General features: G+C 45.1%; 1 pseudogene across 1 annotated transcript; it reads left to right on the top strand.

The window, feature by feature from the left end:
- Positions 1–2,082: 2,082 nt before the first annotated feature.
- On the top strand, positions 2,083–5,414 carry LOC146191092 (very long chain fatty acid elongase AAEL008004 pseudogene; annotated as a pseudogene). The gene is made up of 2 exons (XR_014706602.1): positions 2,083–3,228; positions 5,228–5,414. The product of XR_014706602.1 is annotated as a very long chain fatty acid elongase AAEL008004 pseudogene (transcript).
- Positions 5,415–8,675: the final 3,261 nt, after the last annotated feature.

Genomic DNA, 8,675 nt, shown 5'->3' with positions numbered 1-8,675 from the left:
TCAAAGCCATTATTCTGGGCGTGCACATTTCAAGTGCAGTAGAAACCACCCGACGCAGGGTTGGCTTGTGTGGTATGAAAAGCATTCGACTACTGAGGGCGTGAAGCGGCAGCTGCGACTTATGCCGAGTGGGCTCTAATCGCGGCAAGAAGGGCAGCAGATAAACTTTCGCCGATAGCAAGAGGGGAAGCGAGAAATTTTGAAGCTCTGATCCTATTGATGGTACTCATTTTAACATGAAGAGCACGTGTTCAATAGGTTGTACGCCGACCTTGTATTGAGTGGCCTCGTTTTTCTCCCGATTTCATTTTCCTGCAAAGACAAGCGAAAGGAATGGCGCTGGAAAATGGCAATGATGGTCTAGGGGGCTCATTTTAGCCCACGTTTTTTTTTTTTTGAGCACCAGTGGCAGGCCATTTTTGAATGAAGTAAATTGTGAACAAACTCTGGCGAAAGTAGTTTCCAGGAGTAATCTCTTCATAATCGGCTTTAAAACGAGAATAGCTACATCTTTCTCGGTGTCACAAAGGCTGGCTGTGGCTGTCGCCCCACGTCTTCGTAAAATTCAGTACATACTCGAAATTTAGAGCACATGTGGTAGCTTCTGACTGCAAGCATTGCATACAAGAAATCGCGCGAAAAACATCGTTTGATTTCTTACAAAGTATGTGTACGGTCTTTGCAGCAGTGGTTGCCGATAAAAATTGTTGCGCTCAAGGGTACTTCCCAGTTTACGTCAGTCAAAGTCACTGCTTCGTGGTGATGCAGTATATAAAATAAGTGGAGTCGAAATGGGTACCAAAAACTGTCACTGCCCTGGTTCACAGTTTTTCGATGCTATCCTTGATTACGCAGGAAATCTGAAGTAGCGCAGGAAAACAGGGACGATTGAAGTAATACAAAAGCAACAAACACATCTGGTCATGTTGTTAGTGTTTTATTCTTCGTGCCCGTTCTTATCACGCTGTTTTAAATGTTCCTGATGTCTATATCGACATAGATATTAGCAAGTCCACTCCTCCTCGAGCTTGCGATCTTGCGGAAAATTATGTATGCAGGTTAATATCGCCTTTGGTCGCACAGTTCGAGTGTTGCACGAAAGAAAGAAAATTGAATCTCGTCAACTAAATTACCTGTATAATCGATATTGTGTGTTTTATAGGCATTCGAGGCCACTATAACAACCTGAATGCAAACTTTAACGGTTGTAGATACATTGGCCTGATTAGTTGACTCATGGTTACGAAGTCCAAGGATCCGGCAGGACGATACGCGAGGGATGGGGTGACCTTATTGACAAACGTCAATAATTGGGGTGACAAATGCTGACAAATGGTACGCCACTTGGTGATGCACCCCGGTTTATGTACTATCGGGGAAAAAAGTGTATAGACCGCACGTCTGGCGATTTTGGACTAGAAGCAAAATGAAACGAATTAGCACCTTATTTGTCTAGCACACATGCAATAACTTTCACATCGACAAGTGTGGTCCGAGTCTACTGGCCGATACGAAGGTTGCGCGCTTGGTTGCCGTTTGCGAGGTGCTCAGACCTGTTTCTCCGATAGCATGTGTAGCAGTCGATAAAACATTTGCACTCAGGATGGGTACACTGCATATGTTGGTCTAGACATTGTTGACTGGTGCGCAAAGTGTTGGTAGACTAGAAATATCATGCTGCCGCGTACAAGCTCGTGCCGCTATTAATGACCACGCCGTTCCGTGCCGCCACGCCCGGCCATCGGAAGCAACGGAGGCCATTAACCTCGATCCGTTGCGTCACCGGGATCCTACAACGGCAGCGGCCGTTACCGCGCGCCCAACTGCGGATGTTTCGTTTCTGTCTTTCCTCGTACCTGTTTGGGCGCCTTCTTCCCTCGGCGGCTGCGTCACCATTAAGAGAGGTTCGGGGAGGAGGACAGCCTCTTCGGGCCAGTGCCCTGCAAGCGGAATGTCGGGCACGCGCCGTATCTGTCTTCACGTGACCGCGCCGAGCACAAAGGAAGCAGACAGAAAAAAGGAACAGAAGAATCGGCGCGTTCTCGGCTCATCACATGGGCCGCATTTGATTGCTGAAACGTATTAAAGCCAGGGATTGAAGGGCAGGTGGTCTCTGAAGTACGCTTTCAGGCGGGGAATTGGAAAACATGGGTAGTATAATACCACCTCCCTTTCCCAGTTCCACCCTCTCCACGTAGTAGTGCGCTCGCGTACTCCGGACAAAAGGGGCAAGGGCAAGGAGGGAGAGAAGGGGCCAGGCTACCTCACACGAAACGAAGGTCACGCTCGCGCTGGCCAGCGGATCGTCCAGTTCTGGAGTTCACATCAGAACTGTGCTGCGAAGGCTGCAAGACGCAATGGAGAACCCGGGCACTGGAGCATCCTCGGCGCCCGTCGTCCTGGATTCGATGGAGATGTTCTTGAAGCGCGATCCCCGCACAGTGGGCTGGCCTCTAGTGGCTAACAAGCAGTTCCTCGTGGGGCTCCTCTGTGCCTACGTCTATGTCGTCAAATTCGCCGGGCCTCGTTTCATGCAAGGGCGCAAGCCGTACGAGAACCTCAAGCCCGTGATTGTACTGTACAATGCTGCTATGGTGGTGCTCAACTGGTACTTCATGGTGGCGTATCTGTCGAATTCGTACGGGGGTGGTGGTTACAACCTCGTGTGCCAGGGCGTAGACTTTGACAACCGCGGCGTAGTTGCAATGAACTTTCTGGCCCTCTGCTGGTGGTACCTGTGGGTGAGGATCGCAGACTTCCTGGACACCATTTTCTTCGTCCTGCGCAAGAAAGACTCGCACGTGTCCCTCCTCCACGTCGTCCACCACGTCCTGGTCGTCTTCAACGGCTGGTACGGACTCGCTTTCGGGGCCGATGGCCACATTGCCTTGACCCTGATCTTCAACAGCTTCGTGCATGTGGTGATGTACACCTACTACTTCCTGTCTCTGCTCGGCCCCTCCGTTCGGAAGCACCTCTGGTGGAAACGTTACCTGACCCAGCTCCAGATGATCCAGTTCGTCATCCTGATCGTGCATGGTCTGACCCCGCTCTTCGTCGACTGCGGCTACCCGAGGGCGCACATCATAATTGGAATTCCGCAGGGCTTTTTCTTTCTCATCATGTTCCTTCGCTTCTACGTGAAGAACTACAACGACAGGAAGAAAGCGGCAGCACAGATCAGTGCGAAGAGCAAGCTTTCGTGATGCAACTCTTTCGGATTGTTTGGTGCGTATGTACGTGTTGCCTCATCCTCAAGCTTGTGATTTTTTTTTGTAAACAAGTGCTCACATTGCTTGCACTAGTTGAAAACCTATGACACCATTTTGTTTCAAGCGGCATCTACGGTTATTTTGGCAAGAGTGAATGCGTATACGCCACTGGGAGTGCGTGTTATGAGTTGGAAAGGTGACGTTTCTTAACGTTTTAATTACTTGAATGCATGACTCATAGGCAGTAAGTGGCATACAAATACTCTTTAAATGGAATCAGAAAATAGCGACACATATCAGATACGATCCCTCGACAGTACAAAACGAGAAGCTGTTTGAAACAGTTTCACACGAAACCGTGAAACAATGTGGCGTACTGACTGTAGTTTCCAATGATTCAAACACATTTCTGCCTTATATGTACATATTGCTAGAAAATAGACCGAGTTAGAACTTGCTTTATTTTCCACCCATTCCAGAGTGCATAATTGTTTTGAGCGGGTCAAATTTGCCACCGCTTCGTACTACTAGGCAGATATGACGTGACGCGGTTAAAAAGTAATCTCACCCAAACAGGTCACAGAGTATGGCGACAGCCAATAGGCAAAATGAAATAACTTTATTTTTGGCTTCCGTCATTCATTTTGACGTTTTTTAGGAAAAGCGCTTTTATATTTAACAAAGAAATATTTATTGTAAGTCATATAATAAGCGAGTGATATGCATAATATATAGATATTTAAAGCGACATTCCTTGCAGTTAATTATGTGACCGGAGTTTCAAAAATCAGTAGTTCGTCTTTCGTAGGTACTTCTTTGTTTCTGGTACTAGCGGGAATGCTGTTTTAAGTGTGATATGATATAAAAAAAATTCGATTGGTGTATACTGACGACAGGTAGGGTTCAAAAACTGCTGCGTGATGTGCAGAATTTTTAATTGTGCGTGCGCAGGCGTACAAGGCCATCCTTAAAAAAAAAAGAGATAATAGAAATATTTATCTTTCCAGACACATACTAGCGTAGACGTTTACTGGTTTGCCGGACCTTCCCTCCTGAGCATGCGCATTGATAGGGGTGGATTGCAATTGCAGCCACTGCCTGCGTGAGAGGGGTTCGATAAGCCGGTATACGTCTACAGTAGTATGTACGTCTTCGGCAAGCTAAATCTGTCTTATACCGAAGAACTCGATGTCCATTTTTACTGAAACCTGTAAAAATGATTAGCACGCTGGATAAACTGTTAAATACCTTGAATATAACAACATGTTCTGGTACTTAATGACTGTGCTGTTTGCATTAACTAGCAGGTTACCGTCTCTAGGATTGTGATTACCAGCTGATCACGTGCTTTACAGTTTCTCTGAAGCCTATCTCTCCGAAGTATAGTGTATGTTGTGTCATGGTTTTCTTTCCACAGACGCGTGCTATAACAATTTGCTTTGTAAACATGTAGCGAATTACAGCACTTACTGTATATCGTTTTCCTCGCAAGGTCATGGAATTTGACTGAACTGTGCCGTGAATTATGAACTACGAATGTGCCGTCTCTTGTCCAATTCCACAATGGCCCGGTAATGCACCGCACTGCTTTTCTGATCACTTGTTGCTCATGTATACCATCTTGTTCTTCTCTGAGCATAGCTCAGTGGTTCTGTTACTTGAAGCATAAGCAGTGAGCATATTGCAGTACATATATTTGCATAGGATCCTTGCGATACTACCTCCGTCATGAATGAGCGTACCCTGCTCGAAATACATTTGTTGGGGTTTTAACATTTATTCCTTCAGGTGAAGATTGAGGGCACATAGTTATGCAATGTCTTATCAGTGCTTTGAGATTTTATGCATGTTATACCTGTTTTTAAGCTATTCCGAGTTTTAGTTTTTTGAACGCATAAAATATGCGAGGTTTATACCACATTGCTTTTCCCTCTCTGGTGTATCCATGGCTTACATTTTTTTCCTTATCGCAATAACGCGTACATGTCGCATGTTGTACTGTGTTGCTTTCGCAGGTCACGACGACAAGTTTTTGCTCTCTACCTAATCTCCTGCTTTGCTGTGTGCCGCTGTTTTGTCTGCTGCTATTAGTTCAACGTATTTGCGCATTGCTTGTCTCTATTCTGGACAAGAGGCTCTGTCACAATTTTTCAGTTGTCTTTCATAAGTCAGCTGCAACTTTTCTTTGCTCTTAAAAAAAAAAGAAAAAGCAATAAACATTTTTATTTTTTCATTTCAAATGTCGCAGTCAGTATTTTTTGTTCTCGTGGTGTAAAACATATACATTACTAACAATCTCCCCCGGGAACTTGATAGCTAGCTTCAAAAGGACACTGTAGGGTAATATGAGACTAAACAAGCCGGATGCATTATTTGTCGGGAAGACTGACTCAATTGTTTTTAGCGGAAAAGGGATTTGGCTGCGGTGACGTTTCCATGACGTTGCTGTCTTACAGAAGAGATGAACCACATTTAAAAAAATGCATTGCGGATCAATACCAAAGTTATAGTAGGATACAATTTTAAAACAACAGTTGTTAATTTCTAGCCATCATACGCAGTATGGGCAAACTTCTCTAAACAGCAAAAGAAAAAAAAGTTTTTGAAATTCGAGTGCACCGAACAAGCCAGGCGCAATGAAAATCTTGACCTTGTATTTTGGAATCACGGCTAGCTTTTTATTTAGGTAGCAAGAAAAGCGTTAGCAGAGGACCACTTTCTGCCATGCCGGAAACGTCTGTGGCAGTGGCTGCAGACTTAAATTGTATCCGGCTATAGTTCAGCTGTTACGGGAACGATGAAGCCTGCGGTCACACCGGTAGGCGGCGACTTCTGCCGCTTCACCCTTCACTATTTGAGTCTCACAACAAACTGTTACAAGGCTGTGTTGTGATTGAACTTCTCATACAGCGCTGTCAAACGCCCGGCCCGAGGCTAAAAGAGATCAGGACCGTTACGGAAAGCCAGATTCACCCTTCACTACTTGAGTGGACCGGACGATGTCACGACAAACTGTCACAAGGCTGTGTTGTGATTGAACTTCTCATACAGCGGTGTCAAATGCCCGGCCCGAGGCTAAAAGGGATCAGGACCATTACGGAAAGCCATAGTCTCTCTGCTATCTCTGCTGCATCGCGTACGTTTGCGTATCTGATTGCAACACGCATGTCCGGTAGAAATAAGCTCAGCGGATGCGGAAGAAACTAAGTTAAATGGTCGCGCTCAGCCGCATACTGTGCAACAAACTAATAATCGCGCTTACACACGCATAAATTCAGCGACGACAACTCTTATGCGTGGCCTTCAGGTGCGTTGTATGCTGCTGTGAATGTGCTGGGAAACTTCGAAGGGTCTTTGAAAGCACTCGAGCAACTTTTGCGTTCTGTGTATTTATTTCAACCACATCTGGATAACTGGACGCGCATTACTAATTAAACGGAGCACTGCGCTGTCGGTTATCGCGTGCTTTTTCCCTGACTGAGCACTATGATCGCAAGCAGCCTTTGTGATTGACTCTGCTGTCGTCGCCAAAGTTTCTTCATTGGCGAATCGCTTTCTGCGGAAAGACGTCAATCGTGGGGAGTTGCACTCAACCAGCCGTCCGCGGGGGTACACGCAGAATCGACGTATCAGCTCGATGAATCTCTTTCTCGCGGAAAATCCTACTTTGTGTTGTGGCATCTCACGTATAGCGCATGCGAATCGCTTGCGCTGGGAAATTTTCCTTTCAGCAGCCAAAGATGCTACATGCGGGTGGTATATAGCGCAGACAATTTTCAACCTATTTGAAATTATGCTCGCCTTTCCATCGCGCAAAAATATTCGAAGGCTACGCGCTTGCGCCGTGTTCCACACTTTGACGATGTGCACGTATAAGGGCCTACTGAAAATATAGAAATCGACGCTTTTAAATTTCGTCCCGGCTGTACAGCCTGCACTAGCGGTTTGAAGGGCTGAAGTGACTGCGAAACCACTTCACTGGACGCCTTGCAAGTGTAAAAGAGTATGGATGCATTTAAAAGCTTTCCGTTCCGATTTATCTGCGTGCCCCGGCTAGACGCATTCGGGTTCAGCTTTGCGTCTAGCTATTCTCTCCGTCGTCTGCTATCGCTGTTTTAAATGTGAGACATCGTATTTTAATTTGATTACGCTCGCCACTCTGCCATCTTCGTATTTCGACAGCAGTTGCCCAAAGAGACGACGAAATAGCATTTCATGACAGCTCTCATATTGCATCACTCATGACAACAGCGCGAGTGCATGCAGCCTGCGATGACATCATGGGTACATTGCTTTTACGCAATTTTCCAGATTATAAAAGGGTTGTGTTTGGTAAAAGTAGCATATTTGCAATCACCTGACGATAATTCCCTTACAAAAATGTTTATGACAACTTTATACGATGTCTTTAGACAATATGATCATAGAAGCTATCGACCGTCAAAAGAATGTCTTTAGAACACATATGATCTATGTATGACCACCCTCCCGACAACTGGCCACCGTAATTCAATAGAATGTGTTTATACCTCATATGATTGGCTTATTGACAATGTATATGGACACCGTAACGACTGTGTTCCGATAACTGGCCACCGTTATTTAAAGAATCGTGTTCATACAAAGTACTAATATCTTGTGTTGCTAACCATATTTCAATGTTCAATAATGTGTATTTTACTCACTATTCACATGTGTGTAATATTTCGTGAAAAGTGAGACTGGTGAAAGAAAGAGATGCAAATTCATACCTTCATTTATTGCACAAATCCTTGACACAGAAGCACTTGGTTTCCCACGGCAATAATGACATTGTGTTTTTGATGTAGCAGCCATATCAAAATTTATCATGGTGTCACCTAGAAAAGAAATATACATGCTCAAAATTTTTCTGCCAATTTCACATGCTTTGTGCTAGCATCACACACATATCTCTTCACTCAGATATCTCTTTTTCCTCAAATATATGCTAACTGGTTTCCGACCACTTTCTGTACAAACTAGTACCTGCAAAACACCCTTAGGAGATAGAGAATACTGCTGTCTTTAGTTGCATTTCTTTTCATCCTCTACATCATTCGACATTCGTTAATCACAATAGGGGCCCAGGAAACAAAGGAGTGAAATTTACACGCCAGTATGCTTGGTCATCAGACTGTTAATCAGTAGTAAACTCTCTCCTCTTCCATTTGTTACATCAAGCAAAAAAACATGTTGAGCAGCAACTTAACTCTGATGACGCATACCATTTCCTTTCAGTGTCTCCTTAACACGCACGCACGCACAGGGAGAGAGAGAGAACAAACAGAAAAGCTGCACTGCTTTATAGGAGATCAAGCAACACATGCTGCGACCCCGCACGGCTTTCTGCTTACAGATGAGGTAGTACCAGTGTAAGCTGACTGCGTTGTCACCTTCACATGCACAGCGTCTATATTTGTTCGGCAACTGCAACCGGTGTCT

This window comes from Amblyomma maculatum, chromosome 4 (assembly GCF_055883805.1).
Source record: "Amblyomma maculatum isolate TAMU_Amacu chromosome 4, ASM5588380v1, whole genome shotgun sequence".
Taxonomy (NCBI): Eukaryota; Metazoa; Arthropoda; class Arachnida; order Ixodida; family Ixodidae; genus Amblyomma; species Amblyomma maculatum.
The sequence above is the reverse complement of the archived record's forward strand: the minus strand, read 5'-3'. Positions and strand labels throughout refer to the sequence as shown.